Raw genomic sequence first — 22989 nt, 5'->3', positions numbered from 1 at the left:
ACTGAAGATCAAGAAATATCTTCACTCTTAATTTCTTAGTTTTGTGTGGCAAAATATGATCTACCTCTATTGGACTTTCTCAAGAGTCCCATCCTGCATCCCCAGAGTGTTATAGAGGAGCAGAGCCTGTGTACATGTGCAATTAGGATGGGATTAAGTGTGGAGTTTGCTGTCAAGTTTTTGCTACCTGTGTGACCTTGGCCAAGTCACCTCCACCTTTTTGAGTTTTAATTTCAACATCTATACAATGAAAGGACTTCAATAGATTGAAATAGTGCATATACCAGATCTAGAAAAGAACACTTCAAACACCAGTTAAGACATTCAGTGCCTTCCATCTTTAGGTACATGGGCTTCTTTTTCATCAGAAAATATTGCAAAGGGCAAATTCAGAGGTGTTGCCTGCTAAGCTTTGCTGCTTTTCAGCCTCCTCCAATCTTCACTCCCCCTCCCTCATTACTGCTCCCCCTCCCCTTCTGCCTAGCTCTCCTCATCTTTCCTGACTTCCCTGAGAAGCAACAGAGCATGATCCATGGGTGTTTACCAGCTTGGATGCTGGCTCGTGGGCAGCTTTGGGGGAGAAGAGTTAATATTCCATGCAGCGAGGCTAAATCACTTTCCAAACAGAAGCAGTCGACTGGGCTGGAGCCAGCTATCAGGAAAGAGCTTCTAACGCAGCAATGCGGAGAGATTTATTTTCATGTCACATCTTTCATAAAGCACGACAAAGCACTCAACCAGAAGAGGAAAAGAACCACTCCCCACTGCAAAAACCCAGTGGTGAAAAAGCCCAGCAGAGCTATAGGTCTTCCCTCCCTTCCCAGAGGCATCTGGGTCAATCCCCACTCACACATCTGAGGCCCTCAGGCACAGTACCCATGGAGAAATACCTTCTCCCATGGAAAAATGAACTGGGGTTTAACTTGCTCTTCTCTGGCTACAGCACTTATTTCAATTTATTCAAGCCTCTTTATTTTAGAGATGAGGAGGACTCTAAAAGGTGCGCATGACTTGGTCAGGGTCACACTGGGAGCAAGTAACAAAGTCAGGAAGTCAGAGTCAAATTGTGTGATTCCAAATCTAGTGTTCTTTTGATTCTGTCATACTACTTCTGTGACAATTATAATAATGTCATGGATTGTCAAACCAAACTAAAATACACACTGGGCCTAGTGCCCAGAAAACCAGCAGCCAGTCCCAAAGGTGGATACGCACAAAAGAAAACCCCTGGGGTTTGAATATAGATATTGAAGATATTGAAGAATATCTATAACATCTCATTTAAATCTCATAACAACCAGTTGAGATAGGTCCTTCAAATATTTAGATCCATTTAACAAATGAGGAATTGCCTGTAATCATAGGTGTTAGAGCAGGATTTGAACCCAATTCTTCCTGATCCGAACATCAAACCAAGCTGCACTGATGAAATGCTAAAAGAACTTGCCTAAGAGTGAGACATGGCTTACTGGTTAACTTAATCCTCCTTTATCCTTAGCAACATTTATGTGACCACTATGTTGGGACTGGAATTACATGGAAAGGTATCCCCTAGTTAAACTGCAGGGTTATCCTTTCTACCCTCAAAGATTAAGGAGAAAATGCTCTTACAAGTATATGGTAAATTATTCAGAAATCGCAGGTTCAGTCTCTGCGTATCTACTGAGAAATAAGTAGGTGATACAAAGAGGAGCATATGAGGACCTGTTCATAGTGTGATGGCTCAACCAAGCACGATGTGTCTTGGGGAATCTATTTGTCCTCGGTTCGTGGTCTTTTGGTATCTAACTTCTCTATCTCAATGTATATAAAGTAAAACTTGACCTGAAGAGTGAAAGACTTAAAAGAGTTGACCCAGAGCCAGGTTAGACTAACAGAGTTGGAAGTCACTGAGCAGTCAAAGACAGGAAGAACTTCTGAGGACAGAAAGACACAGTTTCACAGTATGAAAACAACAACATTTTAAGTAGAAGTGTAAGTCAAGTGAATTGCTAGTTGTTCAATTGTTTTCCAGTAGTGTCTGATTCTTTGTGACTTTATTTGAGGTTTTCTTGGCAAATATATCAGAGTGGTTTGTTATTTCTTCCTTTAGCTTGTTTTATAGATGAGGAAACCTAGCCCAATAGGATTAAAGGACGTGCCCAGGGCCACATAGCAAATCAGTATTGAGGACAGATTTGAACTCAGAAAAATGAGTCTTCCTGATCCCAAGCCCAGCACTCTATCCACTGTACCACCTATAGCACCACTGTGCCACTACAGCAACACCTAGCTGCCATATGAATATTTTTTTTTACAGATTTTTTTTACATTTTTTTACATTTTTTTTACATTTTTTTTTACATTTTACATTTACATTTTACAGATGAGGAAACTGATGCCTAGAGAATGTACTTGTACATAGTCACCCAAATAAATAGTGATACAGTTAGATACTTCCTAGCTCTTCTGCACAGTATTACTTCTAAGACAGAAGGATTTTTTTTTAAGTGACAGAGCCAAGATCTGAAAGAGGGTCCTCTAAACAATAATTACTCTAATTCTGAGACCCAGATGTCCAGCATCAAATAAAAAGGATGGGGGGATTTTAGGAGTTCATTACTATCTTATCTTTCAATGTCCTTCTCCTCCCTGAATACCCAACCAATTCACTAAGCATTTTTAAGCACCTACTACATGCAGGCAATGAGGACACTTCAGACTTGCCATGAATCAAAGAATTCATTCATCATCCATTTAAGGGTCTTTCCAGGGATTCATCTAACAATTCATCCATGCCTGTAGTTTACATCAGAGTCTACCCAATGTGCTGGAGGCCTTTCTCAATTTTTCTTGACATCAAGAGGATACCAGCAGGACACACAGGGTCTCTTAATGACCAGCTCATCTTTTTTAAATATACATTTTCAATATATTTTGCATGACTTCTCCATCATTCCTTATTTGCAAATTATTTGAAAGGAATACACAAGACTCATAAGACATAAAGACAAAGCAAAAAAAATAGTCTTGAACCTCAAGAAATGTACATAGTACTAGAGAATATATTTAAGAAGGCTACTTAAGGTAATAATTTGGGGAGGAAGAGAATGGTAACAAGTAGATGGATCAGAAACTGCTCCCTATAGGTGACAAGTGAATTGAGCCTTAAGGAATCTAAAAAGTAAAGATGAGATGAACTATTCTAGGAATATAAGACAGACCATGTAAATATATAGAGTTGGGTAATGAAATGCCAAGTATGGAAAATAGCAATCAGACCTGTTTAGCTAGAATGGTGACTTCATGAGAGGGACCACTGTTAAATAGAACTAGAAGAATAGACTGGAATCCGACTGGGAAAGGCTTGAAGGGCTAAGCTTAAGAGTTTGTGTTTTATCCTCATAATTCTTGAGGGGATAGAAGTGCCAATTAGTAAAGACACTAGAATTTTCTAGTTTAGATGGTTGCAAATAAAGAAGATTCCATTAATGGGGAAAATCCAGAAAAAAGGCAGGATAAGGGGGAAAGAGTACCAAGCAGGAGAAAGTGTACCTAGGATAAAGACAGTTTATTGAATTGAAAAAGACAGGGTCAAAAAAGTGGAAGCTCCCCATACCCCACAAAATACTTTTGTAACATCTTACATTTGTTTTCTTCACTCTACTCATAGGACCATCACCCTAGTGCAGTCTTTTTTGTCCTCTTGACTTAATAATCACAAGAGCCACCTAACTGGTTTCCTCTTGGCTTCCAGTCTTTCCTTTCTCCAATCTAACTTCCAAAAGTTACAAAAAAAAAAAAACTTATTAAAACAGAAGTCTGACCATGTCCCTCCTTTGCTCAAGAGTTATTGACTCCTTACTGCCTTGAAGATAAAACACAAGCCTTTAAACTTAGCCCTTCAAGCCCTTCCCAGCTGAATTCTAGCCTACTCTTCTAGGTCTATTAACAGTGCCCCCTCTCATGAAGTTACCGTTCTAGCTAAACAGGTCTTATTGCTATTTTCCATTCTTGGCATTTCCTCATCCTAATCTCTTTTCAGAACTCAATATATACCTAGAATTTTTTCTAAGCACAAATGGGTAAATGATTGTCCTACATTTTAGGTTGCCCCTACCTATAAAGCTCCAAAGGTCAGCTGTGTTTTAATTGACCTAAAAAAAAGCTAAAGGACTAGGATAGAATTAAATAGCCTGTATCAGCTAGGGGTTTTTCCAAGGATGGAGAAAGGAGAAATGGAGAAAACCAAAGTGGCCATCAACATGGAAACAATCCTTTTCTTGGTCTTCATCCACTTTCCCATGTTAATATAATGATGGATTGGAAAAGCAGGAACCAATTCCCATGGGTAGTAATGAGGTTGGAGGGACTGGGCTAGAGGCATGGCCAAAACAAAGCAGTCAGGAGCAAGTAAAAGGGGCCAAAGAAGAAATCATTTCTCTGGTCCCAACTTTCCCAACCATCTGGACGTTGATTTTTTAGGAAGCTATGAATTTGTTATTTCCTGATGGCAATGGCTGAGTTTTATCACTTGAACTATGCCTGGGAACTGTCCTGTAGAAATCTCGAGAGAGATGAAGAAAAGATTTAGTGAAGACAATCTCTAGCTCAACTCAGAGGTTTGTGCTGCATACAGCAGTAGAGGGTACATAGAGAAACTGACAAATTATGTTTTTGTTATTTGGGGAGAAAAATGTCTATCCCTTTGCTCCACCTCTTTTGTAGGTGGTGGTGCTCACTTCATTAGTCAGTGGATGTAGTCTATGTGGATTTTTCCACTAAAATGCTTGGCTTAGCTTTGACTTATTGGGAATCTCAGCTGTCCTCAGGCCATATTGAATTTTACTTGAACATGTCATAATGGACCACATAAGCATGTTTTGATAGTACACAGCGCTTTAGTCATTACCATAAAAATAAAAAGAATGATTTCAGAGAATAAAATATATCGAACAAATACTTGGTTTGCAGGTAGGCGTATTCTTGTAAGTGCTTAATCGACCCTCTGAAAAAAAAAATATACATACAACATTTTAATGTTCAAACCAAATTCACTTTCTTAACTCTAAACAATCAAAAAATAATAAATCAAGTTCTGATTTATAGTGTTTACTGATTTCTGAGGTGTAAATGCTCACAATGAAAATTTAACATGAGCCAGTGACTGCACATCTGTGGCTTCTCCCAGAGTGAGGCTGCCTTTAGTCTAGAGGCTCAAACTCAGTAGCTATTGTATACAATTCAGATTACTTAGACTCATCTGCTTCCTCCAAGAGCTAAAAAGTATCCCTCATCTGCTTTTATGCTCCTAGCTTCCTACAGAGTCAAAGTCCAGGCAGTTGGGGAAATTGGGATCCCTTACAATGAGTCTTCTTTTAGCTGATTTCATTTACTGCTGGTTGCAGTTTGGAGCATTCCCCAATTTGTTTTATTTTTTTCCCTAGGGGTGGGGAGGGTAGTGGGTGCTTTTAAGTAGCTTCCAAATCATTATAATTCCATCTTGCTCTAAGCTTTAGTTAGGAGAAAGCAACTATATGAGGCATATGGAAATAGAGGATTAAAGGTAGCATCAATTATTTGATTTCTAAATAAAATGGTACAGGGGTCTTATGCCAGAATCCTCATAAATGAACAGCTGTTTAATATAAGCCTTCTGTTTTGTGTACTTCAATGCATTTGTCTGAGGCACATGGGTAAGTAATAAGACAAACTGGATAATCTCACTTTCCTGGGAAGTTCCAGCTTTCAGATGTCCCCAGAGCTTTGCTTTCTTATATCCTTTATTTAATGCAGCAGAACCAAATGCCAGGTGGTGAATCAGAGTCACAGAGGCGAATGACCCATTTTAGCAAGGGAAAAACCCAAAAGCCAAGACAAGGGGGGAGATCAAACACCTGCCTCTGGCTGAGATTTGAAGTTAGGCAGGCCAAGAGAGGAGAGCCAGGGTGATTAAGGAACAGATGGCTCTTAGGCGAAAGAAACTGAAGAAAGCCCAAACTCTGGGTCTGCTGGGGGTTAAGAATCCAAGGATCTGGGTTAATATACCACCTCTGATGTTTTCTACCCCTGTGACCTTGAGTTTCAGTCTCCTCATCTTTAAAATGGGAGTATTAAATCATGTATAACCCTCCAGGTCTAGGACTGTAGGGAGCAGCTAAGTGGCACAATGGATAGAGTCCTGGACCTAGAAGCAGGAAAACTCATCTTCCTGAATTCAGTTCTGACCTCAGACACTTACTATTTGTCTGACCTTGGGCAACTTACTTAATCTTGTTCAACTCAATTCCCTCACTGTATAATGAGTTGAAGAAGGAAAAGGCAAGCTACTGCTGCATTTTTGCAAAGAAAACTCCAAATGAGATCATGAAGATTCAGACAGAACTGAACAACTAGAGCTGTATGTTGAAGTTCCAATCAAAGAGAAAGAAACAAATGAAAACAAAGCTATTGGAGAAGAAAAGAGAATTAGCAAGACTACATAGTTGGTTTCACCCTTGGGCTTATCTTGATCTTTCCCATCCATTATCTATTCCTCCATCTTCCTAGATCTCTCCACAAGATCTCAACTTTCTCAGGACTTAGAGAAAATTGAGATTCCTCAAGTCTTTTGTTATTAAAAAATGTAATGTCATTCCCTCATTATTTACTCAGATTGTATTTTTTGGTTCATGATGCATAAGACAAATTTTGGAAAAAATTGACTCTTCGAGTTCCACCATTCATTAGACAAGGCATTTTTATCCTCAGGCAATGTTTTCTCAAAGGTTAGTATACAGAATGATGTTAGGGATTGGAGGCCGAGAAGAACAATGTAATCTATTTCAAATCTTTTCCCAAGGAGGCAGCTGGGTAGCTCAGTGGATTGAGAGCCAGGCCTAAAGATGGGAGGTCCAGTAGATTCAAATCTGGCCTCAGACACTTCCCAGCTGTGTGACCCTGGGTAAGTCACTTAACCCCCATTGCCTAGCACTTACCACTCTTCTGCCTTGGAAACAATACACAGTATTGATTCAGGGTTTAAAAAAAAAATCTTCTCCCAAGCTGGGTCAAATTTTTAGTGAAAAGGATGTCCTTTATTTCAAAAACAGTCATCTAGGCCCCAGATCTGACCTTGGAAAACATCATTTTTGGAGTCTGTAATCTTGCAGGACATTGAAATTTGTGTCAAAAATAGTCATATGTGAGGCTGAAATAGATCCCATCACTATAGTGACTTGAGAAATAACTTTTCCATTCACTCGTCATGAAATCCTGTTATTAGGGATTCAGTCACTGGGAATGAGGCAGTATCATGTCTCTAAGAGGGCCAAAAAAAGTACAAATATCCCTGAGAGAAGAAAATATAGCAAGCTATTTTTCAGCAACTCCTAACTCTGTTTAAATTTGTTAATAAGATTAGAGCTAGCTGGTCACCTTATTCAAGGTCCTAAGGGAACAAGACACAGGAGGGTTATGTTTTAGTTGGGACAGAAGTGAGAGAGAATAAAGATTTGGAGCATGGAGCTATAACAGACAAATGGAAAACTCCTGGGGAAAGCCCCAGACAACTGAGTGGTGGTAGTATCGACTTTTGGGCTACTAGGGACAAAGTATTACAGCTGTGGGAAGAGAAAGGTGGGCACAGAAAGGAAAATGGATAGAGCACTGAAAATTAACTTACCCATATCTCACAATTACATTGTTATGAGCATCATGTATTTCCTCAGTTTCCAAATTTTTTGGATGCCATGATATTTGGAATTTAAATCTATTTACTCACCCCCATTCCGTCTTATCTTTTCCCCTTGAATTATATTCCATAGAAAGAGAGGAGGGAGCCTGAATCATGATGGCTAATTAGAGTTAGATGGGACTTAGGTGACCTGGTGTAAAGATTCTAAGCTACATTAGTAAGGTCATCATAGAACAGGTTAATGTTCTTAAGAGTCAGCCTTGGCCAGGAGAAGCACTATCATTCCATTTGAGTAGCCCTCTCATCTTTATCATGGTGTCCATCTACTGTGGTCATGTCACTCATCATTTCTTATTTCCTCATTCCCTCTCTCTCTCCCGTAAGTTGTCCCTGAGGGCTAACAAGTAACCTTTTTACTCTCAAATACATATTGCCTTGAGAAAGCAATATCTTTTTTTCTCTGTATCATTGTCATGTGCTAGGGAGTATTTATCCCAGAGGATAGACTTTTATAATATATCCTTCTTGGTTGAAGTCATCCAGATTATGTTTTTCATTGATTCAATAAGGGAGTAACCTAAAATTAAATCTGTATACTTCATTTCTCCCTCCAATATTTAAAAACCCTGTAGGGTACTGTATTAATTAAAGAATGAAGGGGAGAAAACTTGGTCTTATTTGGAAAATATCAACTTTTTTCATGTTGCATCTAAGTTACTTTTTTCCTGGTTAGTGAAAATGCAGATTTCTTTTAAAGAATAAAGAGGAAATAAAGAAGGGAATTATAATAGAACTCAAACCTATAAATCAAGTCCTATAGAAAGTAGTAGTTTTTAAATTATGCTTACATAAATTACAGAATGTCTCAAAAAGAACATCAATATTTTCACAAAAGTCAGCTTTCCCAACTAGACTAGGAACTTCCTGATGGTGCAAACTATGTCTTATTATTTTTTTATTTCCTTAGTGAACCTTATACATAGTAGGTATTTTATAAATATTTGTAGAATGAATAAATGATTATCTACTCACTTTCATTTTTTGTTCTGTATATTATCTTTTTCCTCAAAGCAAAGGAGAGGAGAAACTGATTTTTAAAAGCAAGATATTTGACAATATGAACTCTCACATCTAAAGATAGCCTGATGGAAATTGACCAAATTAAAAAAAATGTCAAAAAAATAAAAATAAAGATAGCCTGATGAAATACTAAACTTGGCATCTGAGGAATCTGGGATTGATCCCTGCTTCAGATGTTTGCAAACTGAGTTTCTGGGATAAGTTCTTTAACTGAACTTGGCCTCAGTTTCCTCATCTCTAAAATGAGAGGTTGGACTAGATAGCCTCTAAGGTTCCTTTCAGCTCTAGATCTGTGATCACTTGATTCATTTCTCTTGCTCCAGGATATACTTCACCAGTGTGTTGGCATCTTATCAACAATGACACTATGAGAGAAAAGCCAATGGCCTCCAGCCTCTCTTTATATTATATTCAATATCAAAAAGCCCAAGAGAACTCAGTGTAGCTTTTCTGTTAAACAAGTTATACAAGATTTACATTCCCACTTTTAGTTACCCCATGATTCAGCAAGTGATCAATGTCAAGGGAAAAAGTCTGAGAAAGTAGAATTTTATTTTTAAAAATCTGCAAACCTTGACTTTAAATGAATAGACCTTCTTAACTGCCATTTCAGAAGGATGGTGTGAAAGTGTGAAAGTCTAAAGGAAAAGGCAAAATTAGGTCTAGAATGACTGTGAAATGTAGTAAAAGTCACAACCCAAACCCAAATTGCTTGATGTGAGAGTCTTGGGAACACTTAATTCCAAGATCTATAAAGTAAGACCATGTCAACAGCTTTGGCATTTTCTTCAGTTTCGCCACTGACAAGGGCAAATGCTCAGTTAATGGCTTTCTTGTGTTACAGTTTCTAGCTCCCTTCTCTTTACCTAAAATGTGTTGGGGGAAAGGGGGAGGCAAGGGAAGTGGTTGGCACAAGGAATATAATATAGTTCACCTTAGAGTACATTGCCATGACCAAATACAGACACAGTGGAGATTCTTAATAAAACATGACTAGAAACCACTAACACATAATTCTGCCCAGAAAAAAGAAGGGAGACAGAGTATAGGTATTGAGCTTTTTCTCAAGTCAGGACTGTCCTGTTCAGAGACATGGCCTTCTCCCTACAGCTAGGGAGAAGCAATAAGGGTTTGCCTCAAGTAACCAAATGTAGAGGTACACTGGGAGTACTTGTATTTCTTCAACATCAAAGAAACAACAGGACTTTCTCCTTCAGCATTGTAGAAACAGCAGGTCTTAGTAACAAGTTAGCAAGAATAATTAGCAAAAATAGGAAGCTACAAGATGGTAGAATGGTGTGAGCTCCCCTCATGCCCTAACACCATGAAGCAATTTGCTCAGCAGCATTCTTGTTCTATGTTCATTTCCCCATCTATAAAATTAAAGTAGAGGTAGACTACTAGAGTTTATTTTAGTTCAAAATATGTGATTGAGGTAGAATCTTAGGAATCATCAAGTCTAACCCCCTCATTTTACAAAAGAGGAAACTGACAACCAAAGTAGTAAGTGGCCCAAACCTGATTCACAGACCAGAGGTCTTCCTTCTCTAGGATCCAATCCACATAGCCTTCTTTAGACTTGAATCATGTTCCAAAATATCAAAGATAGTCAACTACTGAGGTTACCACATATCTTCAACATAGCCTGACCATCTGTTATGTATTTTGCTGTTCAGTTATTCCAGTCAAGTCTTCACTTTTCAGTTGACTCTTTGTGATCCCCATTTTGTAATTTTCCTGGAAAAGATACTGCAGTGCTTTGCCATCTTCTTCTCTAGCTCATTTTACTAATTAAGGAACTGAGGCATAGGATTAAGTAATTTGTCCATAATCTGTGTAAGTATCTGAGATCAGATTTGAATTTAGGAAGATGAGTCTACCTGATTCCAAACCCAATCAACTGAGCCACCTACATGCTCCCACTTATTGTGCATAATGAATTCTATTAGTCACTGTAAGAATACAGAGAAGCAGAAAGTATAGTCCCTTTTTATGCAGAGGATAGAATCCATTTGAGAAGGCATAATTCCTAGAGAATAATAGCATGTGTAAGGTCATACAACACCAATTATGATCATAAGCACTGAGGTAACACAAATAAAAACAAGCAAGCACCAATAATGAGTTGTGGTTTATCTGGAAAGGCTTTTTGGAAGAAATGACTCAAACTGGTACCAGAGAGAGAAAATAGGCATGAACTGGAGAGAAAGTAATAGATTATTTTCAACAGGTAGAACATTATGAAGCAAAACCTACAGCAAAACTTCCTTGGCTTTCAAATAAATATTCCATTTTCCAGGAAGAAATAAGATGAGGCTGGATAACTAAAGGGAAGCCAGTTTATTTTTAGTTTTGCATGCCTTTCTAAAAAGTGTATATTTGATGTGGGAAATAGTAGAAAGTCATTGTTGATGGTCTTTGAGCCAAAGTGACATAGTGAAAACAGCATATAAGAGCCCCCAAATATAGGATAACTTGAAACCTTTAAAAAATGGCTGACATGGAAACCTGAAATACAACAATCTTCCAATAATCCAGATAGGAAAAATGGGACTCTGAGCAGAGTTATATTGCTGTATTTATTGTTTCAGAAAATGATAAAATTCATAACTATAGATAAGGAAAGGAAAGACAAATTTATTTCCTCAAGGTACAAGAAAGAATATAACACTTTAATCCTTTAATATTTGTTGAGTATCCACTTAGTTAATGGCCTCAGATCAAAGCCCAAGGTTCTAGAATTCCTATGGTATCATGAAACAAATACTTGATTTGTAGTCAGAGCAACTGGGTTCAAATCCTAATCCAGCTACATTCTACCCAAGAGAGCTTGGGCAAATCTGCCTCTGTCTCTGTCTCTGTCCTGTGGTCTAAGTCCTTTCAGACAAGATATTTAGAATCAAGGTAGTGTCAAATACATATATTTAAAGAATCTGTTAGATTTGAGGACTATATTCTAGTATTAAACTTAACAGAAAATGGAACCAGAAAGGCAAGAAATATTTTCTCCTAGCTCTAGAAAACTGTACCATAAAAACCATCTGTAAGCTGAAGATGCTTATGAAGGAATGAAGTTAGGATATCTCTAGGAGAAGAAAGAGAAGTTGAAGCCCTCAGGGGGGATTCTATAGTACAAGAACAGCATTTGGATCTCATCAGAAATTAATCAGGGCCAAAAGATGGATGTCATTCAAGAAATCACAGACCCATGGCAACCACCTCCTAGCAAAACTTCCCAGAATTGAGATCTCCCCCAGAGCTCTCACTTCACAAACACAGCAGACCCCATCAGCAGAGAAGTATAATGGAACTATGGAACTGTTTTAAAAAACCCTTACAGATCAGGAGGAGAAAGGGAGAAGTGTCTGACTTGTTTCTCCTTTAACATCCTAACACTATCATTTTGTTCATTGTAATAGCCATTTATGAGAATGGCTAATTGCTTTTTAATAATAAGCTAAAGGCATTTCTTAAACTGTCTTGTTGATCTCCATAAAACCTCAATAAAATAAAATAATATGGCCTGTCACTCTGGAAAGTCAGAGGAAATTTGACCCACTCCAATATTCCCTTCCTTATTACTCTATTGAGCTCAAAAACACCTTTCCTATTTACTTTGGGAACAATGCATTGAACGACGATTTTGCTTCCTAACTTGATGCCCCCTTGATACAAAAAGCTACTACAGAATAACGAGATAAAATTATTGTCTTGAGAGCTAAAAGAGACCTTAGTCCATAGCCTACCCAACTCCATCTTTAAAAGGTGCTATTAGTGCTCACTTGGGCAGCACATATACTAAAATTGGAATGATACAGAGAAGATTAGCATGGCCCCTGCGCAAGGATGGCACACAAATTCGTAAAGCGTTCCATATTTTTGTAGTATACATGTCAGACCTTTGGGAAGGGAAAGATTTTAAAAACAAGCATGAATTAGAAAGAGCCACAAAATGTAAAATAAATAATTTGACTACATCCTATTAAAAAGTTTCTGTGCAAACAAAACCAATGTAACTAAAATCAGAAGGGAAGCAACAAATTGGGAAACAATCTTCATAACAAAAACCTCTGACAAAGGTTGAATTACTCAAATTTACAAAGAGCTAAATCAATTGTACAAAAAATCAAGCCATTCTCCAATTGAAAAATGGGCAAGGGACATAAGTAGGCAATTTTCAGTCAAAGAAATCAAAACCATTAATAAGCACATGAAAAAGTGTTCTAAATCTCTGATAATCAGAAAGATGCAAATCAAAACAACTCTGAGGTATCACCTCACATGTAGCAGATTGGCAAACATGACAGCTATGGAAAGTAATGAATGTTGGAGGGGATGTGGCAAAGTCGGGATATTAATTCATTGCTGGTGGAGTTGTGAATTGATCCAACCATTCTGGAGGGCAATTTGGAACTATGCCCAAAGGGTGATAAAAGACTGTCTGCCCTTTGAACCAGTCATAGCACTGCTGGGTTTGTACCCCAAAGAGATAATACGGAAAAAGACATGTACAAGAATATTCATAGCAGTGCTCTTTGTGGTGGCAAAAAAAAACTGAAAAATGAGGGGATGCCCTTCAATTGGGGAATGGCTGAACAAATTGTGGTATATGTTGGTGATGGAATACTATTCTGCTCAAAGGAATAATAAAGTGGAGGAATTCCATGGGGACTGGAACAACCTCCAGGAAGTGATGCAGAGAGAAAGGAGTAGAACCAGGAAAACATTGTACACAGAGACTGATATACTTTCGTGTATCAGATACAATAGAATGTAATGGACTTCCCCATTAGTGTCAATGCAATGTCCATGAACAACCTGCAGGGATCTATGAGGAAAAACACTATCAACAAGCAGAGGACAAATGGTGGAAACAAAAACACCGAAGAAAGGCAACTGCTTGACTACAGGGGCTGAGGGGATATGCTTGGGGATATAGACTCTAAATGAGCATCCTAGCACAAATACCAACACCATGGAAATGGGTTCGGATCAAGGACACATGTGATAGATACCCAGTGGAATCGTGTGTCAGCTATGGGAGGAGTGGCAGGAGGAGAGGGAGGACAAGAAAATGATCTATGTATTCAATGAATAATGTTTGAAATTGACCAAATAAAATAATGTCTAAAATAACACTAAATAAATAAATAAAATAAAATAAAAGATGTTATTATTATCCCCAGCCTCTCACTGAGACTAAGAGGTTAAGTGATTGAACCAGGGTCACATAATGCTACAAATCTACATTTGTAGATGAGGAAAGTGAGGCTCAGAGAAATTAAGGTGCTTTTCAAGTTGGAACTTGAACCCAGAACTCACAGTCTCTAAGCTCAACATATGTCTCTCCTAGTGGCACAGACAACCTCACACAGGCAGCTACTGGCAGGACAGTGACAAGAACCATGGAGTGCTTGCTAATTAAATGATTAATTGATTGATTAGTTCATTGCTGCCTGACTCTTAGTCATGTGCTCTTTCCACCACACCAGATGTCTCCAATTCTGTAGATTAAAGACATGGAGGGATTGCTCTCAGTTCACTGGGGACCAGACAGTTAGAATAGATTTTTTTTCTTTTTTTCCATATGACGTAGATAGAATTTTTATACTCATTTTCTGACATTTTGTAATTCATGTTCTCTCCTTCCCACCCCTCTCCAAAAGGTCAGGTAATATGAAATAGGTTGTATTTATGTTATCATACAATACATATTTCCATTTTCTAATTTATGTTTTGAAGCAAGACACATTACTTACAGTAGAGAAAACTCATGGAGAAAAAATAAAGTGCAGAATGGTATCTTTCAATCACATTTGGACTCTATCTGTTTCTTCTATGGCAGTGGAGAGCTTTTTTCATCATGAGTCCCTTGGAGCTGTTCTGGATCCTCACCTTGTTGATAATGATTGTCATTCACAGGTGATCATCATACTGTGCACACCATTCTCCTGGTTCTGCTCCCTACACTGTGCATCACTTCATAAAAGCATCTCCAGGTTTTGGGGGTATGGAATAGACTCTTAGGAGGACCTGAATCTTGCCCTCACATACTACCATCTAGGTTACCCTGAGCCAATCATTAAAACTCTTCCAGTCTCCATTTTCTCATAGCACCTACCTCAAAGGGCTGTTGTGAGGAACAAATAAAACAATAGATGGAAAGTCCATTATCAGACTTAAATACTATATAAATGCTAGTTTATTATTATCCCTTCTTCAAGTTACTAGCCAATCAGAGGCACAAAGAACCCCATCTCCCTCTTCTTCTACAGCTAGCTCCATTGGGTGGAGGAGAAAAAGCTGAGCTGCAGCCACCCACCTGGACTATCATGTTCATCTGCCTTCAGATTCTAGGCCCCACCCAGGAAAAAGGCCATTTCTTTTTGGGCAGGGGCTGCTTTCAGTTCTGGCTGGGGATCCCCAGACCCTCATGCAACACTGCACATAGCAGTACATTTAATAAGGGCTTCTTGGGGGAGGTTCATGGTTCAGGGTTGATCCTTGCCTATTGGAAAATCCTCTAGGCCCAGAAAGGAAAGAGCTGAGTTTCCTGCTCCCAGGGTCACAGTCCCTGAATCTGGTGGGGTGGGAGATACCTGTGGAGCATCAGCCCTTAGCCAAAGGCTCTGGTCTGGCCCACCTGCCAGTTGATATCTCTATAGTTAGCTTCTCTAAAGGAAGCACCCATGGGTGTGGGACTTGGGGGTGAGGGGGGGGGGGCCAAGCCGGTTGAACCGGCTGCATAGGGAACTCCTAGAGAACTGGGGAGGGAAGAAGAGAGGTAAGAAACCCAGGTGAGGATTGGAGGGAGGGAGGAGTTGTGGGAGTGGCAGTAAAAGAAAGCAGCTCAGAAATTCAGAAATGGAAAAAGAGAAATGCAGGGGGAGAGAGGGGGGATGCTAGGGGGTGGTCATAGATTGTATTGGGGCTTTTCTAACTATCCTATTAGGCAGGGGGACCCCGGGGTAGGGTGGAGGAGCTGGCAGGTCAAATGCCACCCTGACTTGTTCTCAAAGGAGGAGCTGCTCCCTTTCCCTTTGACACTTCTTGGCTTGTCCCACCAGTTCTCAAGGAGGAGGAGCTCTTCATCTCCCTCCCTTTCCTTTTTACCCCACAAAGAGTGGTGAGATAACCAGTGCAACCTGCTGGCTAGCTCCATCTTCTCCCCACCCTCTCCCCCCATGAAAGCATCCTTGTTGCAGCTGGGAGCCACACTGCCAGCCTCCCCAGTCACAACTGCATAACCTGCTCAGAGGAGGTAAGCTTTGGGCAAGAGCTTGAAATGTTTCTGATAAATCAGGAAGGAAAGGGACTATCTTTACCCTCTTTATTTTGGGGCAAGTGGTCTCCTGAACTAACAATCCTGGGTCCTTTTCCTAGGATAGGGATTCACAGGCTTTATAGCTAGAAGGGATCTTGTAGATATATCTTATAGATATATCACCTCATCCAACTCCCTCAGTTTTATAGATAAGAAAAAAAGAAGCCAGGAAAGTGGAAATGGTTTGGTTACAAGTCACACAGGATATAAGTAACAGTGCTGGGATCCTATCCCAAATCCAGTGATCTTATTCTCTAGACACCACAATAGTTCCCCTGGGTTGTAATACCATCATGCCCTGTCTGAGCCATGGGATTGGACAGATGACTCCTCTGAAACCCTCTGAAGAACCTTCATCAGTGAGTTAAGAGATAGGTAGGGGAGCTGTTGTTACAAGTGGAACTGAATTTAAATTTTCTCAAATTTAAACAAATAGCTTGGCGCAGGGAGATTTGGTGCCTTAGATTTGGGTTCAGAAGACCTAGGTTAGAAGCTTGGCTCTGCTTCTTACAACCTGAGTGTCCTTAGACAAGTCACTTAATCTCTTTGAAAAATGGGTTTTCCCACCTTTACAAAGAGAGGCTTGGACAAGTTGAGCCCTAAGGACTCTTCCAGCTCCAACATTCTACATTCTGAACTTTAGCTAAAAGTTGCCTCTAGACTAGCCAGTTGCTACTATCTAGTGCTTTCTTCCTTACACAAACGATTCCCTTAAATAGGACTAGGAATTGTGTTGCCTAGGACACAGAACAAAAGCAGAATTGATTGATTGATGTTGGTGATGAGGAACTAGAATGAGGATGGTGGAGGTGCTAATAGCTATTACCTATTGGATTTTAAATACCTTCAGAGCTGGGGCAAGATGCCTTTTTTCCAGAATCTAGCCCAGTAGCCTTCTTTTAATGCATAACAAGTGAATGAATGGTTCAAATCAAACCTTACCATACAAACTATCTCTATGATCCAAGGGTCTGCAACCAAGATGGGGACCACCTTCAGCATGAGCTATTAAGCAGAAATGGCCTTTGCCAACTAGTGCCTTTGGATGTTATTTGGCAGTGAGTTGATACTGTCTATGTGAGGTAGGGAGAGTTGGGGGGTTGGGAAGGAATTACTCCATAGAGGATACTCTACACCTATTCCAGTACACTTAGAATGTTGCAGGTTCTCTCCTTCCAGTTGTTCTGACCACTGTAGGCAGTACTGACTGCTGTGATGTTAGTTATTGGTTTGCTGGAACGAGAGTAGGTAGCATGTGGTATGAGAGAAAGAAAACAGCTCTCCTAATTTTAAAAGCAGTAGATGTGGTCACTAATTCTGCAGGGGGAGACCTTAAATGACACAAAGGTGATGAGGAATTCTTCCTACAGAGACTTTTTTTCTCCCTGACATACAAAGCCTGCGATACTAAGCCTGAACTCTCTCCAACTCTCAATTCCAATTTTGTAGAGAAAAAATTGTTATTCCTGAGTCCAAAAGATAATTTCAAAATTACATGGTGGAGAATGACTAGTTAGATAGCAGTTTGTCTGGGAAAAGGAGGGGGGGGGTTGCTAGAGTAATTCACAGTGAATATATGTCAGCCATTGTGATAAGGCCCCCAACCAGACTGAGTGACCTTGGCCCCTGCATTAAGATTTTTCTAGGAATAAGAAAGTGAGAATCTCACTAAGCAAGCCACATTTATAATATTGTATTCAATTCTGGACAGCATATTTAAGGCAAAATGTTGATGAGCTAGACTAGTTTTCAGATAAAAATGACCACATTTGGGAATGAAAGTGCATTCCCTGTGACAAATTAGTCCAAAGGACCATATTTAGGCCAGATGAGAAAAGATTTAGGTGAGGACATGATGACTGCCCTTAAAAATTTGAAAGGTGGCCATGTAAAAGAAGTGCTGGACTTATTCCTCAGTGAGCTGAACTAAGGGTAGTTGTTAGAAGTTGTAAGAAGAAAAGACTGGAGGGGGAATGTCTAATAATTAGAGCTATACAAAAATGGAATGGGCTGCCTTGGAGGGAGAGGATTCCTCCTCCTTACCTGAGGTCTTCAAGAAAAGGATGGATGACTGATTATTGAGTATATATCAAAGAGTGGATTTTTGTTTAGATATGGATTTGACTAAATGAATGTTGAGGTCCCTTTCAACTCTGAAACCATTCTTCAATGATCCTGGTACCACATGAGGAGAAAGTATGTTGCATTAAGTTATTTCTTTATATCTATTATTCACTGATGAATAACTATTGCTAAATTCCTTTCTGATTTGGAATTCACTCAGAAACCACTGTCAACATACCTCCCAGGTTATTAGTGGTTCTTGGGTTTCATAAAGTCAAGGGTAGGTTCCAAAGCAAATTGCCCCTCTCAGGGAACACCCAGTTAGCCCTTTAAAAAGATGGCAAAAGGAAGAGAGAATCCCAGAAAATAAAAAACAACCAACACACTGATTTCCACAGGTGGTTCTTCCAACTCTAACATTTTATGAACCTAGAGATCACCTATGGATAGGTCAGTAACCCAATTACAGAAGAATCAAGAGGTGAGTTCTTTTCCCAGTTACCATTAAATTCTTTCAGAAGAGGTATTTAAAGAGGAAGGGTTACTGCTTGGCCTATAGCAATTCTGGAACAAGATAAATTCAACTCTCCTCTAAATAAGAAAAATGAAAGAGAGAAAGAGGGGGAGGAGGGGGGGTGGGAATCAAATCTATAGGAAATGGTGGCTTATTTTCTTTTTGCATTTTGGTTTGACCTACCCAGCCTGACTGTGCAGTCCAAACTGGCTGATGGAGATAAGCAACTCCCAATCCCATTACTCTGCAAACCTGCTGTTCTGGACACACAGAGATTCTGTTGATTGTAGAAATGCCTGAGGATCTCGTCATGCCCATAAAGTTTTGAAGGTCTGGGAGTTCATGCTTCTCTGCTTGGCTAAGTCAAACCATACTCACAAATGTGCTGCCTCATTTTCTAGCTTTTCTGCAGACAAGGGTTTAGGATTGTTTTTAATTGCCATCATTAAGTATCTAGATCTGTAATTTTACACATGTGGAAGTCTTAGTTTGGAAATGTTTTCCACTTATGCAAATGGGAAGTTTGGCTATAACTTATAGTCTGATTGAGTTGTTTGGGATACTGAGAAATCTCTCAGTGACTAGCCTATGATCCACATAGGCTCCCACGTCCTGTTAGAGGCATTTCTGGTTTCCAAGTCAACTCTCTAGCCATTTCTCATGCTGATTCCTATGGACTTGTTAGGCAAGAAAAAGAAGTGCTAAATTAGAAATCAAAGGGCTCCAGTTTTTTACCTGGGCTTCACCACTGACTATGTTTCCCCCAAAAAAATCATCTAACATCTTTTATCCTCTGAAATGTAGCGATAATTATAGTCCCTTTTGTACCTTTGAGGGCCATTCTGTAGTTCATCAATATGAAGGTTCTTTGTAAATATAAATCATGATACAAATGCAAGGTATGTGGCATAATCTCTGTTTCTCTACCTTCTCCTCTCTCTCTCTTTCTCTCTTTCTATCTCTTTCTCCCTCCCTCTCTCTGTCTCTCTCACTCTACTTTCTTTTTCTCTTCCCTCACCTCTTCTTTTCACGGTATCAACCTTTTCATAGTAATAGACCTCATCATCATCCAACATTCTATTCCCCTTTTCAATTCAACCCAACAATTTTGTGCAAGGTACTGTGCTGTGCCCTAAAAATACAAAGAAAACTGCAAAACCAGTCCTGTCCATAGTGGGCTTACTTTCTAGGTGACATAACATTAACACATATGAGTAATTAAAATATAGGAAATAAAAGGTGAATTCAGGGGCATGGGAAATGAGGTTTATATCTGGAGGAATCTAAGAAAGAACACTTGCTTATCTAATTTCATTGATTTGGACCATGCCAATGTAGAATAATCAAACTGTCAGTTACTGTCTACACAATTAACTAAATGGCAGTTAAATTTACTATCCCATTTCTTTTAGTAAGTTGTTAAAATAAAAAAGTGGCTCCAACAGACAGAGGCCTAGCCTGGATGACTTCTTAAAGTCCCCTCCTATTCTATAATTTCATTTCAACGATCCTGTCAAATATATTGACTCAAATTAATTTGAGTTGGCATTTCTATGGGGTACAGACTCTTTTATTCATGTGAAATCGACTCAAGAGGGCCTCTATTTTCATCAGGAAAAACAACAGCAGCATTTATGTATTGTTTTAAGGTTTGCAAGTATTTTACAAATATTTAACCTTCACAACCTTGGAGGAGAAATTATACTCATTTTACAGATGAGGAACCTGAATCAGAGATTGAGTTGCCCAGGTCACATTATTAGTAAGTGTTTCAGACTGGATCTTAACTTAGGTGTCCTTGACTCCAGGCCAGACAGTATTCTATCTACCATGCCACCTAGTCAATTTTTTTAAATCATGATTTGAGAATATTTCTAGTTATGGTAGTAGGCACCTGCAGGCCCTGGTACTCAAAGGCTGAAGCTGGTGGATCATTTGAGTTTGGGAGTTCTAAGCTAAATAGGGCTAAACCCATTTGGGTATCTCTACTAACTCTGATACCAAGATGGTTAAGCCCTAATGGCTATCAGGATACCTGAGAATAATGAACTAGATCATTTAAAAAATACAGCTGTTCAAAACTTATAATATATATATATAATTTAAATTTAAATAATTAATTTAAATAACTAAACATAATTTAAATAACTAAATATTTAAATTAAATAAATAATTTAAGCATTTTATATAGAAATAATATTTTATATATATATATATATATATATATACATAAACTAAGAAGGCCTAAGGTGGTCTCTAATGTCAGATTTGCAAAGGGTGTAAATTATTTCAAATAAGCTAAGAATCCATGTAGCAACCAAGAGAATAGATGATAGGTCTTTCTGTTACATGGGGCATACAGTCATGACATCCTTCTCTTTCCTCTTCCAGTGAATTACTGTGTAGTCATTGTGATCCTTCAACCCAAAGTGACCTAGAAAACAAACTATAAGCAGAGCATTCAAGGTCCCTACACAAGTCGACTCCACCTTACTTTCTGGCAATGTGAACTGCCCTTTATCATGTTCTTTATTTAAATGAAACTAGACAACTTGTTATTTCCTGGTACTTTTCCACCACTGAGTAATTGCCCATATCCATAACCAGGAATGCTGCTCCCTATCATCTCCAACTGTTGAAATCCTATGCTATAACTTAATTCTTCAAAGAGTTTCATAAAGCCTTTCCTTATCCACCCAGTTAGAAATTATTTTTCCCCAGTCATTGTGCTTTATACTTCTTATTCGTGTGTCCTTGTTTGATTATTTCATTGGACTGGGGGCTCCTTGAGAACAAGAGTTTCCCATCTTAGCATTTGCCTGAATCTAGCAGAGCAGTCTGTTCAGGATAAGCACTCAGTAAATATTGGTTAGATAAAATGGATCAAGGCCTGCTCCAAATATTTGACCCTGGGTAGCAAGTTACTGCTGAACCTGTCTCTCTTGTTTTTCCCATGGCTCTCCAGATCCAACCCAAGTGAGTAGAGTTGAGGGAGTTGTGAATATTTCATCTTATTTAGCCACAGATGGTGTCATTCAATGCATAGCTTCTCTTTTCTCATCAACTTTTTTTAATGTGAGTCGATCTAGACCTGGGGTATTTTTTATTGGTTTTGCAGGATATACAATTAGCAACGCCTCTCTGCTTGTAAGTATAAATGAAAGGCCAGGGACTTCCTTTTGGGCACCTCCAATTTCCCTTTGTTTCCTTGTTCTATTTTGAGCTCAACTGACAAATGGCTGAATTTAAATATAAATAGTGAAAGATAATCCTTTCCATGCTGAGAAATAATCAAAATTATGGGAGGAAAAGGGATTAGCAGCCTCACAGAAAATGGAAAAAAAATGGTTTATGAATTCCAGCATCTATATGAGAGAACATAAAGTATATGTAAATTGTTGATGTATAATGGAGATGTACTATATTCTTCATCACATCCATCTATGCTTTGGGGTATTTTTCTAATAAGATCAGATTAAAGGAGCAGAGACTAGTCCTCAGTCTTCACTTTACAAATAAAGAAATTGAGGCTCAGGAAAATTAAATGAATGTCTCAAGGTGACACAGGGATAAATCACCAGAAGTTAGATTTGTGTCTAACTTGTGTCTAACTGATTTGTGGGCCATACATTCTGGGATCAAGAATCAAAGTGGTGCTTGAGCTCACAGGACTGCCTTCATTAACATGAAATTCTTATCACTCTTAGAGCTATAAACTGAGTGGATTTCATGCTAAGAACTTGTCTGCATCCACCACAAGACTGGGGCTGGATCCCTTTGACCTTGCTCTTTTGGAAGCCAATATTCTGGTCTCCTTACCTACTCCCTTCATTTGAACTTCTGCCTTCTTGTTTATGATTCTTTTGATTGTTGCTGCAAATCTCATCTCCTGTCTTGTGCTCTCCTCACCCTCAAACATTATTTCTGCATGATCTCTTTTTGGGTAGGGAAAGTGACATTTTGGAAAAATATATATTTTGCATCTTATTTTGCCCATCTTTGATAAAAAGAAAATCAGTCTGTATGTTTTTCTTGTTCCTTCCCTAGCATCTTCCTCCCTCTGACACTGCATTCTAATTTATCTTGTATACTATCTTGTACATATCTAATTAGGTAAGCCCCTTGAGGGCAGGGACTGTTTTTGTTTTTCTTTGTATCCTCAGTGCTTCATGAAGTGTCTCACTCATAGCAAAATTTAATAAATGCTTTTAACTTAACTTCTCTTTGTTAATGTGGGAATACATTATCATAACTTCTGAATGGGACAGAGAAGAACAATAAAAAAAAATCATCAGAGACCCTTAAAAATCTGTCTGACACATTCAGTGAAAGGCTAGCATTGTTGCAAATACA

At 38.8% G+C, this 22989-nt stretch overlaps 1 protein-coding gene and 1 non-coding gene across 3 annotated transcripts in view; both read left to right on the top strand.

Annotated features, from left to right (window-relative positions):
- Positions 1-12508: 12508 nt before the first annotated feature.
- On the top strand, positions 12509-12615 carry LOC130456817 (U6 spliceosomal RNA). The gene has a single exon (XR_008915838.1). It is a non-coding gene; the product is annotated as a U6 spliceosomal RNA (small nuclear RNA).
- Positions 12616-15855: 3240 nt separating this feature from the next.
- ATP10B (ATPase phospholipid transporting 10B (putative)) overlaps positions 15856-22989 on the top strand; it is a 334196-nt gene continuing 327062 nt past the window's right edge. For both annotated transcript variants that reach the window (XM_016426981.2, XM_056811542.1), the window contains exon 1: positions 15856-15995. The gene's annotated coding sequence lies outside the window, so the exon portion shown is untranslated. The remainder of the gene's footprint in view (positions 15996-22989) is intronic.

The sequence above is a fragment of the Monodelphis domestica genome, chromosome 1, assembly GCF_027887165.1.
Source record: "Monodelphis domestica isolate mMonDom1 chromosome 1, mMonDom1.pri, whole genome shotgun sequence".
Classification (NCBI taxonomy): domain Eukaryota; kingdom Metazoa; phylum Chordata; class Mammalia; order Didelphimorphia; family Didelphidae; genus Monodelphis; species Monodelphis domestica.
Note: the sequence above shows the minus strand (reverse complement) of the source record. Positions and strands in the feature narration are given on the sequence as shown.